This window comes from Dendropsophus ebraccatus, chromosome 1 (assembly GCF_027789765.1).
Source record: "Dendropsophus ebraccatus isolate aDenEbr1 chromosome 1, aDenEbr1.pat, whole genome shotgun sequence".
In the NCBI taxonomy this organism is placed as follows: domain Eukaryota; kingdom Metazoa; phylum Chordata; class Amphibia; order Anura; family Hylidae; genus Dendropsophus; species Dendropsophus ebraccatus.
The window spans coordinates 131,773,438-131,799,493 of NC_091454.1; the positions used below are offsets into that span (position 1 = coordinate 131,773,438).

The following is a 26,056-nucleotide window of genomic DNA, read 5'->3' on the forward strand; positions in this document are numbered from 1 at the left end:
TCATGCTTAAGGAGGTTGCTCGCAGCCGATCACTCTCCACAGCGTCTCCAGACTCTGTCACATCTGTAACATGTGCTCAGTGATAACCTGCTTTCATCTGTGAAGAGCCCAGGGTGCCAGTCGCAAATTTGCCAATCCTGGTGTTCACTGGCAAATGCCAAGCGTTTTTTGGGGTTTTGGGCTGTGAGCACAACCTCCCTTATGGAGACAGTTTCTAACCGTTTGTGCAGACACATGCACACTTGTGGCTTTCTGGAGGTCATTTTGCAGGTCAGCACAAAGGCAGAGGTAGCAGTCCTGCTGCTGGGTTGTTTCCCTCCTATGGCCTCCTCCACATCTCCTAGTGTACTTTCCTTTCTCCTGGTAGCGCCTCCAGCCTCTGGACACTACACTGACAAACACAGTAAACCTTCTTACCATAGCTTACATTGATGTGCCATCCTGAATGAGCTGCACTACCTGAGCCACCTGTGTGGGTTGTTCAGTCCATCTCATGCTACCACGAGTGTGAAAGCACCACCAACATTCAAAAGAGGCCAAAACATCAGCCAAAAAGCATAAGTACTGAGAAGTGGTCTGTGATCCCCACCTGCAGAATTCCTCCTTATTGAGTGTGTCTTGCTAATTACTAATAATTTCCACCTGTTGTTTATTCCATTTGCACAATAGCATGTGAAATTGATTGTCAATCAGTGATGCCTTCTAAATGGACAGTTTGAATTCACAGAAGTTTGATTTACATGTAGTTATATTGTATTGTTTAAGTGTTCATTTATTTTTTGAGCAGTGTATTTATGATTCCTTTTAAATCTTCCTTGATTTACTGAAATGCATAAAATAAATGTGGTATAAATGTTCTCTTTTGACTTTATGTTCTCTTGTTGGCTTCATTGTTGGAATCTTTGCAAATAAAATTGCCCAAGAAGAATTAATATGGCTGTCAGTTTGTCAAGCAATTTTCTGAATTAAAGATATTCTCATCTGCTTCAGAGGGTCAATGGAATCCATGCCCCTAGTATTGTCTATTGTGCAATAGATTCTGTCTCTGTGTGGTAGTTTTCTTTTATATTGAAAGCCATGATGTGATTAGAGCTCTACAACATTCTAGAATGCTAAGGATGGCAAGTTTTATTTTTCTTTTATATACACTACAGGAGCACTATAAAATTTACATATGTTAAAGTCTACATTAACCCTTTCCCGCACGAGGACGTAACTGTGCGTCCTCGCACGGGTGTGGGCGTTCAGAGCGGGGCCGCGCGGCGACCCCGCTGTGAACCGCAGCGGTCCCGGGTGCCTCATGTAGCCCTGGGCCGCGGCTATTAGCGGGCACCGTCCGATCGCCGTGCCCGCTAATAAGGTATTTAGATGCAGCTGTCAAAGATGACAGCTGCATCCGATTACCGGATGCAGCACTTCCCTGGTGTCTAGTGGTGGAGATCGCTCCTCCGGGACGTTGTCCCGGAGGAGCGATCTCCTTTACTGCTGCCTGCCAGGGACCGCTCCAAGATGGCGCCGTCCCCGACTCGGCACTTGTTTGTTTTCGGCTGCAGCAGCCGAAAGCAAACGAGTGCCTATCTCATCGATCTATGCTGTATAACTATATACAGCATGGATCAATGAGTGATGTCCCCCAGGAGTGCTTCTAGTATATGTGTAAAAGTAAAAAAAAAAAGTGATGTTATTAATAAAAAGCCCCCTCCCCTAATAAAAGTCTGAATCACCCCCCTTTTCCCATGTTATAAATAAAAATAAATAAACAAACATGTTTGGTATCGCCGCGTGCGTAATCGCCCAAACTTTTAATTAATCACATTACTGATCTCGCACGGTAAACGGCGTAAGCGCAAAAAAATCCCAAAGTGCACATTTGGTCATTTTTGGTCGCATCAAATCCAGAAAAATTGTAATAAAAAGCGATCAAAAAGTCGCATATGCGCAATCAAGGTATTGATAGAAAGAACACATCATGGCGCAAAAAATGACACCTCACACAGCCCCATAGACCAAAGGATAAAAGCGTTATAGGCATGGGAATGGAGCGATTTTAAGGAACATATATTCGGTAACAATGGTTTGAATTTTTTACAGGCCATCAGATAATATAAAAGTTATACATGTTACATATCGTTGTAATCGTAACAACTTGAGGAACATACATAACATGTCAGTTTTTCCATAGGACATGCGGCGTAAAAACGAACTCCCCCCCCCCCCCCCCCCAAAGAAAAAGAATGGTGTTTTTTTTTCAATTTCACTGCGCATATAATTTTTTTCTGGTTTCGCAGCATATTTTATGCAAAAGTTCAGCTTGTCATTGCAAAGTACAATTAGTGACGCAAAAAATAAGGGCTCATGCGGGTCTGTAGGTGTAAAAATGCAAGTGCTATGGCCTTTTAAGCACAAGGAGAAAAAAATGAAAACGCAAAAATGAAAATTAGCCTGGTCCTGAAGGGGTGAAATTGTTTTTTGGTTTATTTTTTATAGTGAGATGTTTACTCCAAAGACACCACGGTTACCAATCACAGCTCATGTTTTATATCTTAGGGTAGCTTCACACGTACCGACTAATAATGCACGTGAGTCGGCTAGGTCCTGGCAGATCACTTTCCCTACATACACGCAGCGGTCTGAACGACCGCTGCGTGTATGTAATTCTGCCGGCCGCTTAACCCCTTCAGCTGCCGCCCGGCTGCCGCTTTGCTCCCGCTCTGTATACATTACCTCTCCTCGCTGCACGAGGTCCCGGAGTACTGCTTTCCCAGCCCGCCCAATCAGTGTGTTGCCCTGCCGCAGCCACTGATTGGCCAGGTGGGAGAGCTGTACGCCGGGACCCCGTGCAGCGAAGAGAGGTAATGTATACAGAGCGGGAGACGGGCGGCAGCTGAAGGGGTTAAGCAGCCGGCAGAATTACATACACGCAGCGGCCGTTCAGACTGCTGCGTGTATGTAGTGAAAGTGATCTGCAAGGACCTAGACTACTCGCAGCGTTATTAACAGTGCGAGTAGGTACGTGTGAAGCTACCCTTAATGAGTTTTGGTAAAATGAGACCTGAGCTCTAATTTATTGCTGTAGGGAAAACAAAGAAACTTGAGGTTTCAGGCTTCTTGATAAATCTGGGACAGTATGTCCAATACTAGGAACTAACATAACTTCTCATAAAATGAAGAAAATACAGAACAATGGATCACCTTTGGTGTTTGTGAGGTGGTCATTTCTTGCAGTTGTGCGTCAGACTGCTCTCGAAGAAGTTTCCAGTAACCTTTAGCATTTTGACCTTGGAATAACAAATGTGTACCATTATAGTAGTATTATTTTCATGATTTTGTGTTCAGGAGAAATAATAATTTGCTGTTAGAAGTGGTTGTTCTCACCTGGAAGCTATATCTAACTGCAAAGGAAAGGGATTTTTAAAACACTGCTTTTCTTTACTGGGGAATCATTCCCTCTGAATTTTCCAGCTGACATACTTTACTGACAGACACTCATCCACTTGGGGTTAGTGGGAGCTACACCTGGAGACAAAGACCTAGCACTTGTACTACCTCTCAGGGTGGTCACTGATACTGGTGTTATGAAGTATTGTTTTTGCACTAGCACTTGTACCAGAACTGTTCTTATACTTTTGTATTGCAGTAAAGTTAAGCACTGTTCAAGTCGGGACTCTGTCACCTTTGTCACCGCACCTACACCCTCACTCGCACTTCACAGTTGTTCTACTTAAGGTCTGTAGCCTGTGTGTCCGGGGATGGGTAATGCCACTCCTGGCCACCCTGACAAGTTGCCCCTAAAACAACAGAGCCCACTGGCTGCACACAACATCTGCCCCCCCAGGTCACCACATGACTGATAATGTGGTATGACTTCTATGGTGTTGTCATGAAGATAAAGGGAGGACAGCAGAATTAGACTTACTGGTAATTCGGTCTTTGCGAATCCTCCATGACAGCACTAGGATTTCCCTCCCTATTGTGCACTTCTAGTAGTGTAAACATTATATATCACTGGTGGTGGCTGGAAGGGAAGGTTTTTTTTTAACTATTGTGTGTTTTTGTGTCCCTTCTGGTGCTGTTATTGGCCCTATCTGTAAAAACCAAATTACTGGTAAGTCTAATTCTACTTTTTTTTTTTTTTTAATTAAAAACAGTAATTCACTATGATAATAAGAGGTTTCTTTCTCATTATTTGAGTTGGTTCTAAACTAAAACACACATAAACCAAGCAGAGATTGTAAAAGTTTGTTTACCTGTTTTCTCCAGAAGCAAAGGGTGTACAGCATTTATTGGAGCTGCAGAGGAAGGATCAAGGAATTGTTGAGCCAATTGTTCACCAAGAAACCTGGAAAGAATTAGGCTAACATTTAACCCCTTAAAGACCAGACCAATTTCCATTTTTGCGTTTTTGCTTTTTCCTCCTTGTGCTTAAAAGGCCATAGCAGTTGCATTTTTTCACCTAGAAACCCACATGAGCCCTTATTTTTTTGCAACACTAATTGTAATTTGCAATGACAGGCTGAATTTTTGCATAAAGTACACTGCAAAACCAGAAAAAAAATAAATGTTTGTTGAAAATGAAAAAAAAAAAAAACACATCTTTTTAATTATTTTTTTTTTTTTTTTTACGCCGTTCGCCCTGGGGTAAAACTGACTTGTTATACATTTCAAGTCTGTATGATTACAATGATATGTAACTTGTTTAAATTTTATTTTATTTAATGGCTTTAAAAAAATTAAAACATTTTTTAAAAAATATATGTTCCTTAAAAATCGCTCCATTCCCAGGCTTATAACGCTTTTATCCTTTGGTCTATGGGGCTGAGTGAGGTGTCATTTTTTTTGTGCCATGATGTGTTCTTTCTATTGGTATCTTGATTGCGCATATGCGACTTTTTGATCACTTATTACAATTTTTCTGGATTTAATGTGACCAAAAATGCGCAATTTTGCACTTTGGAATTTTTCTGCGCTTACGCCGTTTACCATGCGAAATCAGGAATGAAATAAATTTATAATTTGGGCGATTACGCACGCGCGATACAAAATACGTTTGTTTATTTTTATTTATAAAATGGCAAAAGGGGGGTGATTCAAGCTTTTATTAGGGGAGGGGGCTTTTTATTAATAACAACACTTTTTTATTTTTTTTATTACACTTATACTAGAAGCCTCCCTGGGGGACTTCTAGTATAGCCACACTGATCTTTCATTAAGATCTATGCAGCATAGTTATACTGCATAGATCAATGAGATAGGCACTGGATTGCTTCCGGCTGCTGCAGCCAAAAACAATAGAGTGCCGAGCCGGAATCAGCGCCATTATGGCGCAGGCCCTGGCCGGTATGAGATGCGGGGATCACTCCTCCGCGACCACGGATCCCCCCCACTAGACACCAGGAATGGTGAAAAGCTGCTTTTTAAATGCAGCTGTCAAGTTTGACAGCTGTATTTAGAAAGTTAATTAGCGCACGGCGATCAGACTGTGCCCGCTAATAGCCGCGGTCCTGTGTGGCCCCCCTCTGAACTCCCTTAACGACCCCCGGGGCATAAATATATGCCCATGGTTGTTAAGGGGTTAACATGCAATTAATGGAGGTTTTAAATTGCATTTTTCTGGAGAAATTTTACATTCATCTATGCAAGTCTATTTCTAAACTACTGATTTCCAATATTTGCCTTACTGTATAAATCTAGGGTCATAAAATAGGAATTTATCTAGCATGTGCACAGAAACTCTAGAATAAATTCTAAAAATAAAAAAAGAGGGCAGCGCCTCGTGTGATACCAATGCAAACATTAAATGACCTCTTACTACACTTATAAAGCTGACCGTAGTAAATCATCTGACAAAACATTTAGTTCAATACATCCATAAAAATACAATGAAAGAGCAAGAGGGAAAGAATTACAACGTAGCACAAAGGTCTTTCACATGATGTGGATCACTGGTAACTGCAGCCTAAGTAGTTTTACTGTCACAGAAATAATAAGAATAGATCATTCTTCATTCACCTGGCTGTGATACAGACCTAAACTGTTATTGAACTATAAATTCTGTTGCCACAAATTGGCTTCTCACTATTTTAAAATGATGAGGCGTTAAGCAGGGACAAAGTTCAGACAACTTATTCTTTACTTTGGACAGATATCAAACTGCAATAAAGGAAATGTCGTTTACGTGAATATTTTGCTCAAAATCCGTCAAAGGAAACTTCTTTGCTGATGGTCCGAGTAGCATATAAGAGTGTTGTTTCGTGCTTATTTGGAATGCATGGGTCACACAACTAAAAGACATTATGGAATAGTAGAACTCATATCAGAAAATGGGAATCTTAGAAAAAGCAAAAATGCTCTTGTGTGACCTCACTTCAGTCTGCACCGATCACTCATCAAGGGCTGCACCTGGTGCAGACTGGGGAAACACTGCAAATTTTTGTCAAATTCTAGGGTTTGCAAAAAATACTGTGACTTTCCCCGGTCTGCCCCACTCTCATCAAGTGGGTGAGAAAGGGTGCAGCATAGATACTATAATCTATCTGCAATTCTTGATCTCAGTCCACTGGAATACTAGAGATCACTGCAGGATTCCCGTTTTTGTCATTTCTACCTTCCCCGCAAAACGTGATAGAACTCAGACCCCCATTTGTAGAAGCTTTTTTTTTCTCACATGAACAGACCAGCGCTGATGCGGTGTGTTTTTTGAGCCGTCACCCGTTTCCAGTCCATTACCGAGCATCAGCCAGGCATGAAGCACTGGAGGTTGCCCCTTTGGCCTCCAGTGTGATGATCTCCCCACTCCTCTTTGATGCGGCTCCATTGATTCTAATAGAGCCGGGTAACAGAAGTATTTTTGCCACACTGGGGGCCGACAGGCTTGCCCCCAGTTTTTCATGCCCAGCTGGTGCACAGTAATAGACCGGCACTGTGTGCAGGAACAAAAAAAGGAACGCAGCACTGGCATCCTCGTGCAAGCGCCGATCTGTTCATGTAAAAAAGAAACAAGCGGTGTACTTAGTGGTACATTCGCTATAAGGCTATGTTCACACTACCCATATGTCCGGCTGTAGTTCATATGCGGCCGGACATGTGCGGCTGAAACTACGGCCGTGGGAAAAATAGACATGCAGCCGGATTGCGAACATGCGGGCGAACTGCGAACATACGCCGGTAGTACAGTTATGCTTCCCTAGTTTGTTTTGAAGCGATCTGAAACAGGTCATTTACTTGGAAATCTTCGCCCAGCCCAATAAAACACACAGAACCTTTTTAATCTAAAAATCAAGTTCAATTTGGCTGAAATAAATACTTCGTACGGGACATTGAAATCCACGGCCGTGAGTTGGAACAGTTTCGGCCGCAAACAATGGTCTTGTTCATTTTTCAGGGCGCCGTATACGATCCGGCCGTAGGCTCATACGTAGTGTGCAATCGTATACTTCCAAGCGTATGCATCAACCTCAAAACTACGGGCGTATATTTGCGGTTCGCACTACGGCCGGAAATATACGTAGTGTGAACATAGCCTAAAGATGGTTGTTGTAGCAAGTTAATATAATATATAACATTTGTACAATGTTAAACTCACTTTTGTAGCAGTAAAACATGGGGTTCTAAATCAGTTGCCTCTTCTAGTACTTCATATCTTGTATCATGAGTTGCATTTTCTGGACCCTCAGAAGGCGAGCCAAGTGTTTGCTGTTCTTTTTCCACCTTTCTTTTGAAAGTGAATGAAGAATCCATCTGTGCCAAGGGAAAAAAGGTGTCTTAGGTAAGAATAGGCATACATACTTTATTAAAATGCATCCAGTGCAAATCACAACCTAATTTGGTCTTTAGTAACAGCAATAAAGAGACCAAATACAGGAAGTGATGTTAGTTGTCCCTCTGCTCTGCACAGACTGGCCCAGTGAAGATGAATGCTGATTGGCCAGCAGCTGTACACACCTCTGTACACGCCCCTTTACACTGCCAAAGCTGAGTAGCTAACTGATAATAAAGGCAAATAATATTTATAAAAGGCCCACCTACCAGCTCAGAGTGAAATACAGAAGTATGAGCAGTGCAATGGGGCACTAAATGGATCGCTGGAGGTGCAAAATTAAAAAGAAAACTGAATGCATACATAAGGCAAGCATTGACTATATGACATAGACATATGACAGGTACACTTTAAAGAATCACTTTAGGTTAAGAGGAATCAAGATAAAATGCCTAATATCCATAATATATATGGGCTTAAATGCATGTTATATAGATTCTATAGTTCATAGTTGACAACCTTTTATATTAAAATAATATACAGTGGTGCCTTGGATTACGAGCATAATTCGTTCATGGACTGTGCTTGTAATCCAAATCCACTCTGAAACCAAAGCAAATTTTCCCATAAGAAATCATAGAAATGCAGATAATTGGCTCTACACCCCCAAAATAATGATTTATTATTCTAAATAATATGTAAGACAAAAGAAACAAACATTTAGAAACAGCAGAATATGTGATATTATAAGTTACTGTACAGTAATGGAGAGGATGGGAAACACAAGGGCTGACAGAGACTGCAGGGAGCATGAAGGAATGAGCAGGGCAGATGTGGGCACATACATGCAGCACTCTCTGTCCGTGGAGAGAGGGGTTACAGCTATAGAGAGATCACCTCCACAGTCCTGTCCCCTGATGCAAGCCCCAGCCTGAAGTGGATCTGCTATGATTTGGAAGGTGAGGGAGACTTCCTGGGTCAGAGTACAGTGCTGTAGACCCGGCTATGCAGACCATGCCCCTCCCCCACTCGCCCTCCCACCCAGTACAGGGAGCTATTAAACCAAAGCAATGCTCTTAAACCGACTCACAATTTTGAAAAACTGTGAGCTCTTAAACCAAAACGCTCTTAAACCAAGTTACTCTTAAACTACCACTGTATACTAAATATATTAAAATAATATAATAAACTCATGTGTCTAGCCCTCTATGGTTACTACTGTACTTTAATACATAGATATATCCCCTATCATGTAATTGCTCCAGGCTTTGATGATAAAATAATAAATATTATATGAAAATTAGACCATGCAATGCCCACACATTGTGTCTGGCAAATGATGAACAGCTACACAGGCTGCTTGTCATTTAACCAGGAACACACTGTACATTTATCCCTATGTATGCACAGCTCTATATGCACTCAAAGCCTAAGCACATTTTAGATATAAAAGAAAATGTTGCTTGTAAATCATGTTCTGTATCTATGTAGAAGCTACTTTATTCAATATGCGTCCCCATAGTTAAACTTCTTAATACTGTACATTGCTGTGGATAGCTTGTGAACCCTATAAAATCATACCCTGTAACAAATGTGACCACATCTTACTACTCTTCCCACTTGATATATCAGAAATAAAACTGCACTTACTGTCAGGTTCTGAGGAAAACTTGATTGTCATCTTATGGTAACACATCAGGTAAAGTACACCACAGGGTTGTGCCTGGCCGAAATATAAAAGTGCACTCTTAAATTGATATGCCATTGATGGATTGCTGTCAGAGCTTTACCAATGTTTGCAATCAAAGTTGCACACATACAAAACCTTTTGTGTGTTTGCCAGGGTTGTGGTTTGTTGAATTGCAGTATCTGTGAAACAAACGCATCAACATAGCAACATTGGAGAATAAGCTTCCAAAAATCAGATCTCCACTCTGTCTGGCCATGTGTTATAGCCACTTTGTTTTAAGCCACAGATAAATATATTTAAGCCTCATTTAGTACATTGCAAGATATGTTAAAAATTGATAAATGCTCTGTAAGACTGCTTTAAAGCATTTGAACATAGTGTACAGTTATGCAAGGTTGGAATGGAATAAAATAAAAACTGGTGGCTCTTGTGGTTATGGTTCAGTGGATGGTGACCATATGGTTAATGTTCTATTGACTGGACACATTCTAACTGGTCAGGTCTCTGAACTGGGATGTTTCCCCCCCCAATCATGAACATATCTAGTGTAGCTTAAAGATTTACTGTCATTTGAAGTAACTTTTTGCATGTTATCAGACATATCAAAAGAAGGTAGAATCCAACTGCACAGTGGATAGAAATTTTGATGGCAGGTGTAGAAGTGGATGCAAGCTAGATGACAATCAATCCCAAATGCCGGTATATCAATGCACAGTAGAAAAGGAATCCAACAGCATTCAATTGTTCGCAAAAACTCCCATTGGCACCATTCACACGGTGCACCTCCCCCAAAACCTCTACAGTGGCCCCCTAGAGAGAGAGAAGTTGCTGGAAAGCCCTTGTGCCCAGCAGTGACCGTGACAAGTCAGAATACTAGCTGCAGCACACCTAAAGTGCCCCCCCCAGGTCATCCTGCAGCTCATTGTTTCCTCCTCCCTAGACCTCTAATACATTTAAAAACTGGAATATGATTTTTGTAAGCATCACTATAATAATTTTGCATGAAAATCAGGCTTGTATATATTGTAAGGTATACAGAATTTTATGTATTTTTGCCACCATTCAATCTTTGATGTATTAGGCACTTTCACATAAAGGCCATAAGTCAGTAGTATAATACATTTATAAACCAGTATCTAGCATGTGACTATACTGTAAATGTGAACACTAGGGTAAATCTAAGTACAATTAATTCTAGGAAAATATGCATCAATAAAGTAATGTAAACAGTATTGGTAGTATTTAGTGTTATAAAAAAGATGCCTAACTGTTGGGGTATTTGAGTCCCTATGGCTGCAGACTGTGTCTATGTTATCCACAACTCCATAAGGCCGCATCCAACTTATGTAGCTACCAGGAGTCATATGCTGATTGTTCGGGTTTGGAAAACGCTGACGAACCTGACCAGTTCGGCATATCCACTGAACATTAGTACTTATGACTTAAGTTATTGTTTTAGAATTTAAAAATCTAAATGGATCAATAACCCACCAAACAACTTAACATATTGTACACATACTTTCATCCCGAATTCTCTCCCCTTCCAGGTAGGGAAGATTCAGAAAATTCTACCAGAAAAACTGCCTGTAGTCACCACTAGGGGGAGCTTGTTGCATAGATATTCATATTGTTTCCACTGACTTCAATTGGCTGTACAAATCAGGGTTTGTAAAAATAAGGGGATTTTGGCACTATCCAATATAATAAAAATTGTTATTGTGATTATCATGATCACTATTCTACAGGTAAAAGAAAAATACAGTAAACTACATTCCCACATCTGCATAGCAACTTAACATCCTGCCTTGACCATAGTTATAATGCTTGTATAAAACTAACTTTAGGGTAAATTCACACGGGTGTCTCGCATAAGAAATCTGCAGCTAATCCGCTATACACGTATTAATAATAATAAGAATAATATGTGTATTGCGGATTAGCTGCGGATTTCTTGTGCGAGACGCCCGTGTGAATTTACCCTAAAGGTGGCCATACACTTTGAATAGCTGTCAGGCGAACATTCATTGATCTCTCCTAATGTCCCCATACACATTAAGGTTTACATGTTGACTTAGGAATGAGGAGGTATTGGCTACTGCCAGAGAGCTTTGCTGTCAGCTTATTTCTCCATAAACAAAAAGGGTAGTTCAATTTAAAATCCTTCTCCCCCTGACAACATCTATTGGGGGAGATTTGGGTAGGTCCCCATACACTTTAGAGAGTCATCCATACTTGCTGGCAGGTTGAGCTGACTTTAGTCTAAAGTGTATGGAGACCTTTAGACAAACAGCGATCAGTCATAACTAAAGATGAACGAGTACTAAAATGCTTGAATGCTTGTTACTTGAGTCCTGTATTATGCAAGTCGCGTAAGGGACCTTATTAAAGGGGTTATCCAGTGCTACAAAAACATGGCCACTTTCTTCCAGAGACAGCCCCACTCTTGTCTCCAGCTTGGGTGGGGTTTTGTTGCTCAGTTTCATTTAAGTGAATGGAGCTTAATTGCAAACCATACCTGAACTGGAGACAAGAGTTGTGTTGTCTCTGAAAGAAAGTGGCCATGTTTTTGTAGCACTGGATAACCACTTTAAAGTCAATGGGGGACTCAAACTTTTTTTTAGGGGCCTTCTAGTGGGCAGAGTAGAGGGTGTCTGGTGCACCTGAAAACCTCAGAAAGTGATGGAAACACCATTGAAACTGGCACAACAGTGGGAGCATGCATGGATGCATTAAAGACTCCCAGGTCCCTGAATCAAACCACTTTTACCGAATGACAATATTGCGCACCCACCCCAAGATAAAGTCCATTTCAAAGTGGTGGAAAACTTAGGAAACACTTTCCTTTAAATTTGTACATTTGTATAGAAACCAAAAGGCAAAAGAAAACAAAAATCCTCCTACCTCCACACTTAAAAGCTGGCCCATCTCTCACCTTAGTTTCGGTCATCTCTGACAACCATAGATGCTGTAGATAAAGGGGAAATCAAACAACACCCACCAGTAACTGGTATTGAGTCACACCCATCCTGATTAAATTTTAAAGGATGGACTCATAGACTGATTAAGCCAATGCACCAAGGCAATCCCAAACACACTTCACCATACATAGGCCTCATGCACATGCTGTAAACATTTTGTGTGACAGACTTGGTGAACCCCATAAAAATTGTAGGTGAGAGTCTGTTGTGACCCTCCTTAAAATTTTGAGTAAGTACCTGGTGTGACCCTGTTAAAAATTGTGGGAGAAAGCCTCTTGAGATCCTCCTTATAACTGTGGGTAAGAGCCTGTTGTGACTCTTTTAAAAATTGTGGGAGAGAGCCTCTTGAGATCCTCCTTATAATTGTGGGTGAGAGTCTGTTGTGACCCTCTCAAAAATGTTGGGGCCCAGAGTCTGGTGTTACCCTCTCAAAAATGTTGGGGCCAAAAGCCTAGTGTGACCTTATTAAAACATTTTAGTCCGTGGAGACTCAATGAAGAATCTCAAAACACAGGACTAGCAAGATATGCCTCCAGGGATTGGCCCAGCTAAGGGATGGCTTCTAAAAGGAGACCACCAAAACCACCATATTAAGTGTTTCAGTCAATATCCAGCTCAATTTACAATTTAAAAAATTTGGGGGTGAGAGCCTGATGTGACCCTCTCAAAAATAGTGGGTGAGGGGGGACAGGTACAAGGCAGGAGGCAGTAGTGTGACCCGCAGCTGCTCATTCATCCCAGCTATATGGGAGCTTCACTGACATGAGGTTGCATGCTGGTGGTGGTCAGCCTGATAGCCTGACTGCTGATCTTTGCATGGCACAGTTTGCAAAACTCAAAAAGTTTGTCTTTGGCATGTTCCTCAAAATAATGTCAGATGGCAGAAGACCTCCCCCATCATGAGCGGGGGCTCCAGGGAACACTTGGGGTATCACTTGGTATGTGCTTGCTGCCATCTGCCTCTGGCCACACTACTGCCTCTTGCAGCCGATGCTGCAGATCCCTCCCCCTCTAAAAATGGGTGTCCAGTCGGCTCACCAGTAGGACCGGTCACTTCTACGCCCACCCCCTCCTCACTACCTTGAGACAGCAGAAAGTGAAAGCTTAAGGGAATCGGTGGACACGATCTCCACCTGTGCCTTCTGAACCATAATTTTAAACTATGTGGTGGCAAACTGACTGGCTGCAAACTCGCCATCCACGTCAACACCTGCACGTGCTGCTGTGCATAGAGTTAACCCTTTCTGGAAAACAAACCCCCAAATCATCTGCCATACAGTATAGTATCAGTATTATACAGTCTAACCAGTGTCATAGTGCGATGGCCTGCTTAGCTAATCAGTGACTGAGGCTAGACACCGCTGCAGGCACTGATTGGCTGAGCGGGCAATCCATCAGCAAGGCATCAGGTAGGGTATTTTCTGCCGACTTCCAAGGAAGTCGGCAAAAAATGAATTCCAGTGGGGACCCTGGAGCCTGTGACGCGGCGCTTCGGGGGCTTGGGGAGAGGTAAGTAGTGCTTGTTTATTAGTTTTACCCTGCCCCTGCCTGTAGGCAAATTATTATTTTTTCCGGACTTCTCCTTTAATAGAGATTCATATAGAAAGTTTTTATGCAACATAAGTACAAAGCAAGAAAAAAATATTTCAAAAGGTGTCCACCAGCTTAGTGCTCTAAGTTACAAGTTAATTTAGGGGACTATCTAAATCTGCGGATCAGAATGTTTGAGGTCTGAGGTATTTATTTAGAGCTAAAATTATTTTGTGCTCAGGATTATGGTCGGCATTAATTTAGGAGTCTGTTTTAATTCATTTTAAGGTCTGGAATTATTTAGAAAATTGGTTGAAGTCTGTGTTTTTAGGGGTCTGGGATGTGAATTAAAGTGGTTTTCCTGGCAAATATAAAACTATGTACTGCCTCCCCATGCATTAACCCATTCAAGACCAAGCCTATTTGGGCCCTAATGACCAGGCTCATTTTTCAAAATCTGACCTGTCTCACTTTATGCGCTTATAGCTCAGTGATGCTTTAACGTATGCTAGCTATTCTGAGATTGTTTTTTCGTCACATATGGCACTTTATATTAGTGGCAAAATTTGGTCACTACTTTGTGTGTTTTTTGTGAAAAACATCAAAATATGAAAAATAAAAAAAATTAAATTCAAATGAACTTTGAAATTCTCTGCTTCTAAAAAAAGAAAGTTGTATCACATTAATTAGTTACTAAGTCACATTACCGATATGTCCTCTTTATTCTGGCTTCATTTCATAAACATATTTTACTTTTTTTAAAAGCTGGGTTCACACTACGTATTCTTCAGTCAGTATTGTGGTCCTCATATTGCAACCAAAACCAGGAGTGGATTGAAAACACAGAAAGGCTCTGTTCACACAATGTTGAAATTGAGTGGATGGCCGCCATTTAATGGCAAATATTTGCTGTTATTTTAAAACAACGGCTGTTATATTGAAATAATGGAAGTTATTTACTGTTATATGGCGGCCATCCACTCAGTTTCAACATTGTGTGGACAGATCCTTTCTGTGTTTTTAATCCACTCCTGGTTTTGGTTGCAATATGAGGACCACAATACTGACTGAAATATACGTAGTGTGAACATAGAGGGTGTTACAGGACTTAGAAATTTATCAGCAAATTACCACATTTTCGTGAAAGTTTCCAAAACTGATTTTTTTAGGGACCAGTTCTTTTTTTTATGTTGATTTAGGAGGTTTGTATACTGGAAACCCCCATAAGTGACCCCATTTTGGAAACTAGACACCTTAAAGAATTAATCTAGGGGTATAATGAGCATTTTAACCCTACAGGGGCTGGAGGAAAGTATTCACCATTAGGCCATAAAAAAATGAAAAATTAAAATTTTCCAATAATATATAAGTTTAGATTAAAGTTTCTCATTTTCAAGCGGAACATGAGAGAAAAAGCACCCCATAATTTGTAACGCAGGTTCTCTTGAGTACAACGGTACCCCATATGTGGGCGTAAACCACTGTATGGGCACACAGCGGGGCTCAGAAGGAAGGGAGCGCCAATTAGCTTATCTATTGCAGATTTTGCTGAAGAAGTTTCTAAGCGCCAGGTGCGTTTGCAGTGCCCCTGTAGTGTCAGCAGAGAGAAAAAAAACCATAAGTCACCCCATTTTGGAAAGTACACCCCTCAAAGAATTCATCTTGGGGTGCGGTGATCATTTTGACCCCACAGGTATTAGAGGAAAGTATTCAAAATTGACCAGTAAAAATGAAAAACTCAAATTTTTCCAATAATATGTTGGTTTAGTTTGAAATTTCAAAATTTCACAAGGAACAGGAGAAAAAATGTACCCCAAAATCTCTAATGCAGGTTCTCCTGAGTACAACGGTACCCCATATGTGGGCATAAACCACAGTATGGGCACACAGCAGGGCTCAGAAGGGAAGGAGTGCCAATTTGCTGGAGCAAAACTGCAGCTAGTAATAGTTATTAGAATAGTGAATGAAGCAGGTAATACCAGTGGAGGTCCACAAGTAGCAAGGATTCGGGTGTATAGGTGCTGGTACAGCAAGCTGTAGTAGTAATCATGCAGAGCAAATGATAGGAGTAGTAGTAGGTAGTTTAAAACTACGTTTAATATGGACAACGCGTTTCTAGGTTAAACCTCTTTCTCAAGTCCTGATACATGAAGATACATGGGTTACATATATAGTACACAAATGCTGGAAAATGACTGGGAATCACTGAAGCCAGTCAGTGATTGGGCAGCTGTCTGCAATTAGAGTAATTAGAGTCCAGTTTAAAAACATGTGTTACAAAAGGGGAAACATTGTGGCAAAAAAAACAGACATTAAAATCAGTTAAATCATATAAAATGAACTAAAACCACTTCCACCACTAAATTCCATTTTTAAAGATACAAGAAGAGATGGAGTGGTTTAAATAATGATTGCTCTGATAAACTGAGCTATAACACTAAGCTAAAGCACTGCTATGCAATAGCAATAGCGATGGTACAGAGGTAAGCAACATACGTATGGGGCAGATGATCATGGATTCGAATCCTCTTGGGCCTGATGTGAATGAATGGTCTGTAATGTATACTTTTATTTTTAATAAAAATGTAAAAACAATGGGAAAGTATGGATTAAATATGACAAGGAATACCTAGGGATATAGGAACTCATGTGGAGTTAAAAATAGGGTCAGAGACAAAGAGAATCATTTGGGGTACAAGGAGTGTACAAATAAAGATAGAATGTACAGATAGACTAAAGTGCTATATGCAGAGTTAATATGATGGTTATAAAAAAAAAAAAAAAAAAAAAAAGGTTTTTATTAGTTAATGGGGGATACTGTCACACCGAACTTTGCTCGAGTCATGCGGGTCATACATATTCGGTAGGTCTATGGGGACGAAAATAAGAATCAGTATAAAAATGAGTATAAAAGTGTATTGGATCTCCACATTAAGATGATTGTGGGGCTAAGTGTATGTTAGGCTAGTCAGTCAGGGACCATTTCTGTTACTTCATTGAGACCATTAGGTTGCAGGGTGTCCAGGTTATATATCCAATACATCTCCTTGCGTATGAGGTCGCCAAGGCAATTGTTAGCTGATATTGGTATATGGTCGACAGGAGTTCATTGAAATTGCGTTCATGTTTCTCCAAAAAGTGCCTTGAGAGACCATGTTTGAGGAATCCCCTTTTGATGTTCTGTCTGTGACCAATGAGGCGAAGATGGAGTGGACGTGTAGTGCGGCCGACATTTCAAATTGCAGGGGCATTCGATCACATAAATGACATAGCTGGAAGCACAGGTCAGATGGTGTTTGATTGTGAAACATTGGTTTTTCTTATTTTTCACTATTGTCGTGCCTTCTGCGATAGAGTTTCAGCATAGGGGTCATGTTTTATTGCAACGGAAGACTCCATTTTTTTTTTGAGGTTTTGGTTGGTTGAATGTTGCTTGGATTTTTTACTCTGCTTGGAGCTAGCATACCTTTGAGATTAGGTGCTCTTCTATATATAACCTTGGGTTCTATAGGTAAGAGAGGGTCCAAGAAGGGATCAAGATGTAGTATATGCCAATGCTTATTAAGAATATCTCTCAAGTTGGTGTGGTCAGTAGTATAAGTAGTGATATAGGACATACTGTTGATTGTAGAGTTCTTGGGTGGTGGGGGGCTTTTTTCCTGCAGGCAGTTGTCATGTGATAGATTTGCAGCTCTAGAGGCTGCTCCTTCTATCAGCTTCTTTGGGTATCCTTTAGATGAAAAACGATTTTTTATCATTTCGGCTTGTTCTTTGTACATTTTGGACTCTACAGTTATTAGAATAGTGCAGTTACTAAAATAAAATAAAAAAAATGAGATTACAGGTAATGTGGGGTGGTTACGGACAGTCTGGGATGGTTCCGGGTAATCTGGAGGTGGTTACGCACAACATGGGGTGGTCATGGGCAACCTGCTGTGGTTACGGACAATCTAGGGTGGTTACAGGCAACCTGCTGTGGTTACGGCAACCTGGGGTAGTTAAAGGGGTAGTGCGGCGCTCAGCAATTATTCACAGAATAACACACATTACAAAGTTATACAACTTTGTAATGTTTGTTATGTCTGTGAATCGCCCCCTTCCCGTGTCCCCCCACCCCCGCACATGTACCCGGAAGTGTGGTGCGATATACATACCCGACGCGTGTCGACCCTAGTCTTCTGTCGATGCAATCTTTGGGAGGCCGGCCGACTCGCTGCAGCCGTCAAGAAGATGGCGGACGGGGTCGGTCGACATGGATCAGGTATGTATAGCGCACCACACTTCCGGGTACACGTGCGGGGGTGGGGGGACACGGGAAGGGGGCGATTCACAGACATAACATACATTACAAAGTTGTATAACTTTGTAATGTGTGTTATTCTGTGAATAATTGCTGAGCGCCGCACTACCCCTTTAAAGGCAACCTGGGGTGGTTACGAACAACCTGCTGTGGTTACAGACAATCTAGGGTGGTTACAGGCAACCTGCTGTGGTTAAGGGAAACATGGGGTGGTTACGGACAATCTGGGGTGGTTACGGACAATCTAGGGTGGTTACGGACAATCTGGGGTGGTTACAGACAATCTGGGGTGGTTACGGACAATCTGGGGTGGTTACAGATAAACCGAAGTCCTTATAGGGTGGGTACCTGTAATCTGGCGTGTTTACGGGTAATCTGGAGGGATTGCAACTGACTCTCATTACCTGCGGCCCTTCATTTAGTAGAAATGCCCCCTTTGCTCCTCTATATAGAAAAATGCCCCCTGTGCCCCAAGAGGAAAAAAAAAAACAATATCCAGGCTCCCGCAATGCACAGGGTCTCTCTCGCTTTAGGCCTGCAGCTCACTGCTTGCTAATTGCAGCAGGGGATTACATCCCATTGGCTCATAGGCTATAAATTTAGCCCATTCTCCTGATATGCCAGCTCTTTCCCTCGCATTGTTGACAGATCATTGTCTAGGTCAGTGATTTTCAACCAGTGTGCCGCGGCACCGCGGGGAAAGTTCCCCAAACTATGGTGCCCCTGTGTTTTGTTCCCCGGCAATGCGCAGCGATCAGTGCCGGATTATAATGTGGGCGGTTGCGTGGTGCGCTGTGGCGGGCTGTGATGCACGCATCCAATCAACGTGTGCGCTCCACGCTCCCGGTCTCCGCTGATTGGAGGAGCACGTCCGGGCCCTACGGGCGGCCAGTAGGTGAGGCGGACAGCAGCGGCGACCATCTGGGAGGAGGGGAGGAGGAAGGGGGGGAGAGAAACCTGGGGATGGGGGAGAGAAACAGCGGAGAGAAGCAGGGGGGAGAGAAGTTTGGTGGGGAGAAGCACAGGAGAGAAGCATGGGGGAGAGAAGCACAGGAGAAGCAGGGGGGAGAAGTATGGTGGAGAGAAGCACAGGAGAGAAGCATGGGGGAGAGAAGCACAGGAGAGAAGCATGGGGGAGAGAAGCACAGGAGAGAAGCAGGGGGGAGAAGTATGGTGGAGAGAAGCACAGGAGAGAAGCATGGGGGAGAGAAGCACAGGAGAGAAGCAGGGGGGAGAAGTATGGTGGAGAGAAGCACAGGAGAGAAGTAGGGGGGAGAAGTATGGTGGAGAGAAGCACAGGAGAGAAGCAGGGGGAGAAGTATGGTGGAGAGAAGCACAGGACAGAAGCAGGGGGGAGAAGTATGGTGGAGAGAAGCACAGGAGAGAAGTAGGGGGGAGAAGTATGGTGGAGAGAAGCACAGGAGAGAAGCAGGGGGGAGAAGTATGGTGGAGAGAAGCACAGGAGAGAAGCACAGGGGGGAGAGGAAAACAGGCCCAGGTTTCACACTAAGTGAATATAAATACATTTAGAATCTATATTATTAACTATATGTATAATATGTACTGTTTTAGTGTCATTTTGGTTGGTGGTGTGCCCCAGGATTTTTTAAGTATAAAAAGTGTGCCGCGGCTCAAAAAAGGTTGAAAATCACTGGTCTAGGTTACCAACCACCACTCAGCTCTTAAAGCAGTGCTACTATATTCTAGTGTAGTTAGAATAGGGACTTTACCAATCCTATTTTCTTCATTTCTGAGATATATCAAATCATAATGAAAAGACAAGTTTTGCAATATGACATCTGTTATTATTCCACTTTATGGCAGTAGTGGGTTACATTGCTATTATGATCAAATATCCCCAGAGTCAACTCAGTACTGCACAGTCTGTGCCCTTCCAGGAAATAAAAGCATTTGGGCAGACACCTATATAAATAGAAAACTATTTCTTTATTGGAAACATTTTAAAGTGTACCTGCCGGAGAGCACATGCTTTATGTCTACCTAAATACCAATATAATCACGCTAGGTTCTATGCTTTCTATGTTTTTTCACACTGCCTCTGCATAGCAAAGCCCTCTTTCTTGACAGCACGTTGTATCCATTCATGAAATGGCAGATGATGGAGAGCCATGTGAAATGATATCCATCAAAAACCTTCATCAAAACACACCATGCAAACTATTTGCAGTGTGCTGTTAAGGCTTTGTGTGAACTTCTAATTGATATATATTCAGTTATTAGGTCAAATGACACAAAAAATTATTGTGCTGTTTGTCTAATTAAGAATAAACCAGATAATCTAGTATATTCACAAAAAAGTGTTCTGCCCACTTTCCTGACTTTCAAGTGTAATTATCATTTAAAAAACCTAATGACATGTTGTAGGGGCATGTAAGAAGCTTGCATCGGCCAGGGTCCATAGGCTCCCATGATAAAGCAGCGCTTGTATTACAAGTTCTTGGACCCCCACCGACACAGACTTCTGACATGTCTTCTTAGAATGTCACAGTATCCAAAATATTTTTATTTAAGATTTTTAGGCAAATGGCATAGTAATATGTTTTTGTGTTACATACCTTAACCTCTTAAGGACGGAGCCAATTTTCGTTTTTGCGTTTTTGTTTTTTCCTCCTTGTACTTAAAAGGCCATAGCACTTGCATTTTTCCACCTAGAAACCCACATGAGCCCATATTTTTTGTGTCACTAATTGTACTTTGCAATGACAGGCTGAATTTTTTCATAAAGTACACTGCAAAACCAGGAAAAAATTCAATGTGTGGTGAAATTGAACAAAGAAACACATTTCTTTTATTTCGGGGGTATTTTGTTTTTACGCCATTCGCCCTAGGGTAAAACTGTTGTTATACATGTTCCTCAAGTTCCTCAAACTTGTTATACATGTTCCTCAAGCCGTTACGATTACAACAATATATAACATGTATAACTTTTATTGTATCTGATGGCCTGTAAAAAATTCAAACCATTGTTAACAAATATATTTTCCTTAACCCCTTCACGTCAGTAACATGTATATATACGTTCCTATTGCACATACCCCGTGCAGTAGGAATGTATATATACGTTCCTGTTACTGACGGGGTTAATGATGAGAGCGGGATCGATGTATTTCATCTCCCCCCACCATGAATCCACGGTGGGGGGAGATGAAATAAGTAAAATCAGACCCCAGATCAGCCCCCCTAGTGCCCCGATCACTAACCCCCCCTCCCCGCGGCGGCCATCAGATCCAAGATGGCCGCCGCCATCACTGTCAACAGACTAAGCGATCAGCGGTATATACTATATACCGCTGATCGCTTGTGCCATGTGCTCCCCGGCACTTTTTATTCCCTGTCACCATAAATGATTGGTCACAGGGGATAAAAAGTGATGTACCCCCCCGTCCCCCGGTCACCCCTCCCCTACCCCATATACTCACCTGATCCTGGGAGCTCCTTCCTCCTCAAGGTCCTGGCTGGTTATGAAGTGCGCATGCGCTCCACAACCAGCCAACTCTGAAAATTTAAAGTGACAGAGACCAATTTGGTCTCTGTCACTGAACTATGATTACTGTGATAGAAAATATCACAGTAATCATAGTAATACAGTGAAAATGAATGTGTAAAGTACAAAAAGTGACAAACATACAAAAAAATAAAACACACACTTTTTATTATAGTAATAATTGCAGTTTACTCCCAAATTACCCCTAACCCCCCCCCCAGATTACCCGTAACCACCGCAGGTTGCCCGTAATCACGTCAGATTGCACGTAACCCCCCAGATTACACGTAACCACCGCATGTTGCCAGTGACCCCCTCCAGATTGTCCGTAATCACCCCAGATTACCTGTAACCACCCCAAATTACATGTACCCACCCCATATTACCTATAAGCACTTCAGTCTATCCGTAACAATTCTAGATTGTCTGTAACCCCTCCAGGTTGCCCGTAACCACCGCAGGTTGTGCATAACCACCCCAGGCTGCCCGTAATCATGCCAGATTACATGTAACCCCCCAGATTGCACGCAACCACCGCAGGTTGCCTCTGACCACCACACATTGCCTCTGACCACCACACGTCGCCTCTGACCACCGCACCTTGCCTCTGACCACCGCACCTTGCCTCTGACCACCGCACCTTGCCTCTGACCACCGCACGTTGGCTCTGACCCCCGCGTGTCGCCACTGACCACCGCACCTTGCCTCTGACCACCGCACGTCGCCACTGACCACTGCACCTTGCCTCTGACCACCGCACCTTGCCTCTGACCACCCCAAATTGCCAGTGACCCCCTCCAGATTGCCCGTAACAACGCCAGATTACAGGTACCCACCTCAGATTACCTATTAGCACTTCAGTTTATCCGTAACCACCCCAGATTGTCTGTAACCACCCCAGATTGTCCGTAACCAACCCACATTGTCCGTAACCACCCCAGATTGTCCGTAACCACCCCAGATTGTCTGTAAACACCCCACGTTGCCCGTAACCACAGCAGGTTGCCTGTAACCACCCTAGATTGTTTGTAACCACAGCAGGTTGTCCGTAACCACAGCAGGTTGCCCGTGACCACCCCATGTTGACCGTATCCACCCCAGATTACCCGTAACCACCCCAGATTACCCGTAACCACCTCAGACTGCCCGTAACCACCTCCAGATTACCCGGAACCACCCCAGACTGTCCGTAACCACCCCACATTACCTGTAATCTCATTTTTTTTTATTTTATTTTAGTAACTGCGCTATTCTAATAACTATTACTAGCTGCGGTTCTGCTCCAGCAAATTGGTGCTCCTTCCCTTCTGAGCCCTGCTGTGTGCCCATACAGTGGTTTATGCCCACATATGGGGTACCGTTGTACTCAGGAGAACCTGCGTTACAGATTTTGGGGTACATTTTTTCTCCTGTTCCTTGTGAAATTTAGAAATTTCAAACTAAACCAACATATTATTGGAAAAATTCAAGTTTTTTATTTTTACTGGCCAATTTTGAATACTTTCCTCTAATACCTGTGGGGCCAAAATGCTTATCCTACCCTTAGATGAATTCTTTGAGGGGTGTACTTTCCAAAATGGGGTGACTTTTGGGGGGGTTCTATTCTGTAGACATTACAGGGGCGCTGCAAACGCACCTGGCGCTCAGAAACTTCTTTAGAAAAATCTGCAAGAGAAATGCTAATTGGCACTCCTTCCCTTCTGAGCCCGGCTGTGTGCCCATACAATGGTTTATGCCCACATATGGGGTACCGTTCTACTCAGGAGAACCTGCGTTACAGATTTTGTGGTGAATTTTCTCTCCTGTTCCTCGTGAAATTGAGAAATTTCAAACTAAAGGAACATATTATTGGAAAAATTCGAGTTTTTCATTTTTACTGTCTATTTTTGAATACTTTACTCTAATACCTGTGGGGTCAAAATGAATTCTTTGAGGGGTGCACTTTCCAAAATGGGATGACTTATGGTGAGATTTTACTCCGCTGACACTACAGGGGCACTGCAAACGCACCTGGCGCTCAGAAACTTCTTCAGCAAAATCTGCATTGAAAAAGCTAATTGGCGCTCCCTTCCTTCTGAGCCCGGCTGGTACCGTAGTACTCAAGAGAACCTGCGTTACAAATTTTGTGGTGCTTTTTCTCTCATGTTCCTTTTGAAAATGAGAAACTTTAATCTAAACGTATATATTATTGGAAAATTTAAATTTTTCATTTTTTTATGGCCTAATAGTGAATACTTTCCTCCAGCCCCTGTAGGGTTAAAATGCTCATTATACAAACCTCCTAAATCAACTTAAAAAAAGAACTGGTCCCTAAAAAAATCAGTTTTGGAAACTTTCACGAAAATGTGGTAATTTCCTGATAAATTTCCAAGCCCCGTAACACCCTAAAAAAGTAAAATATGTTTATGAAATGAAGCCACAATAAAGAGGACATATCGGTAATGTGACTTAGTAACTAATTTATGTGATACGACTTTCTTTTTTAAGAAGAGAATTTCAAAGTTCATAAAATGCAAATTTTTTTATTTTTCATATTTTGATGTTTTTCACAAAAAACACACAAAGTAGAGAACAAATTTTGCCACTAATATAAAGTGCCATATGTGACGAAAAAAACAATCTCAGAATCGCTAGCATACGTTAAAGCATCACTGAGCTATAAGCGCATAAAGTGAGACAGGTTAGATTTTGAAAAATGAGCCTGGTCTTTTAGGTGCAAATAGGCTTGGTCTTGAAGGGGTTAAAATCGTTCTATTCCCAGGCTTATAGCGCTTTTATCCTTTGGTCTATGGGGCTGTGTGAGGTGTCATTTTTTGCGCCATGATGTGTTCTTTCTATCGGTACCTTGATTGCGCATATACAACTTTTTCATCACTTTTTATTACATTTTTTCTGGATTTGATGCGACCAAAAATGCACAATTTTGCACTTTGGGCTTACACCTTTTACCGTGCGAGATCAGGAATGTGATTAATTAATAGTTTGGGCGATTACGCATGCGGCGATACTAAACATGTTTATTTATTTTAATTTAAAACATGGGAAAAGGAGGGTGATTCAAACTTTTATTAGGGGAGGGGGCTTTTTACTAATAAGAACACTTTTTTTTTTTTTTTTACACTTATACTAGAAGCCCCCCTGGGGGACTTCTAGTATAAGTACTCTGATCTCTCATTGAGATCTCTGCTGTATACTTATACAATAAACTCCCAAAAAAAAACAACAAGCCTGTCCAAAGGCTTAAACAATATATTCCAAAAACCAGGACAAAAATTACAATCAACAATACATAATCTTTATTCAAAAATTATTTTAAAAAATCTTAACATCTCACAACAATAATTAAAAGTTGATCACATAGCCATACACACAAGTAGTTTACCATCACAGGAACTGTAAACTCATCAGTATAAAGTGCAATAAGGAAATGATACTATTCCCAACAGTCTATATTCATGATTATTGCACAAAACTCCAAATGCTGTCATCCCTATAGAGAAACTGCACATAGCCCAGTGGCCTATTTAGCAGCAGGGGGAGTGAGGTAGTTAAGTCATAATGCCTGTGGAATTGATGTGTGCCACTCCTCCAACACACGTTTCGCGTCTAGCTTTATGCCAGCTACACGCAGCACCCGGGATCGTGGCGGTTCAGAACGGGGTCACCGCACAGCCCCGCTCTGAACACCTCTTGCGTCCTTAAGAGGTTAAAGGGTTGTCTTACTATGGCAAGTATGTCTAAATTGATGCATTATGTGAACTGAAGCATAGTACAAGCATTTCTGAAAATGCATTATTTGAGAAGTATATACAGTATGTATTAAAGGAGAATTCCAGGCTGTGGTGATTTTTGGCAGAGGGCCGAGGAGGATAAAAGAAGTAACATGCTCTTACCTACCAGTAGTGGTGCTGGTATCCCGCAACTCTGGTCCCCCGATCCTGGTCGAATGGGGACCTGGGAGGTGACTTGTCAGACGCGCTCAGCCAGTCAGCATCCGTAGAGGGGTCCAGGTCACATCCCAGGTCCCAACTCAGATCCAGAAGTGGCTGTCTGCAGGCTCCGTCTGATTTCCGCTGTCTGCAGGCTCCGTGATACAGCCGGAGGACCGCCTGGAAAACTGGGATACAGATATAGCCATAGGCTGTATCCTAGTTTTCCAGGCGGTCCTCCGGCTGTATCCACCCTCTTCACAGAGCCTGCAGACAGCGGGAATCAGACGTCGAGAGTTCAGATTCATAAGAACCCGAACCTCGGCAGGTTCCCTCATCTCTAAAGGTTGGACAGTAACAGCACAGCC

The 26,056-nt window shown here is 42.2% G+C and overlaps 1 long non-coding RNA gene across 1 annotated transcript in view; it reads right to left on the minus strand.

Moving 5' to 3' along the window:
* Positions 1 to 4,261: 4,261 nt before the first annotated feature.
* LOC138777011 (uncharacterized) overlaps positions 4,262 to 26,056 on the minus strand; it is a 62,129-nt gene continuing 40,334 nt past the window's right edge. Inside the window, exons 3-4 of the long non-coding RNA XR_011360821.1 lie at positions 7,583 to 7,737; positions 4,262 to 4,339 (exon numbers count right to left, since the gene is read on the minus strand). This is a non-coding gene — a long non-coding RNA (uncharacterized lncRNA). The remainder of the gene's footprint in view (positions 4,340 to 7,582; positions 7,738 to 26,056) is intronic.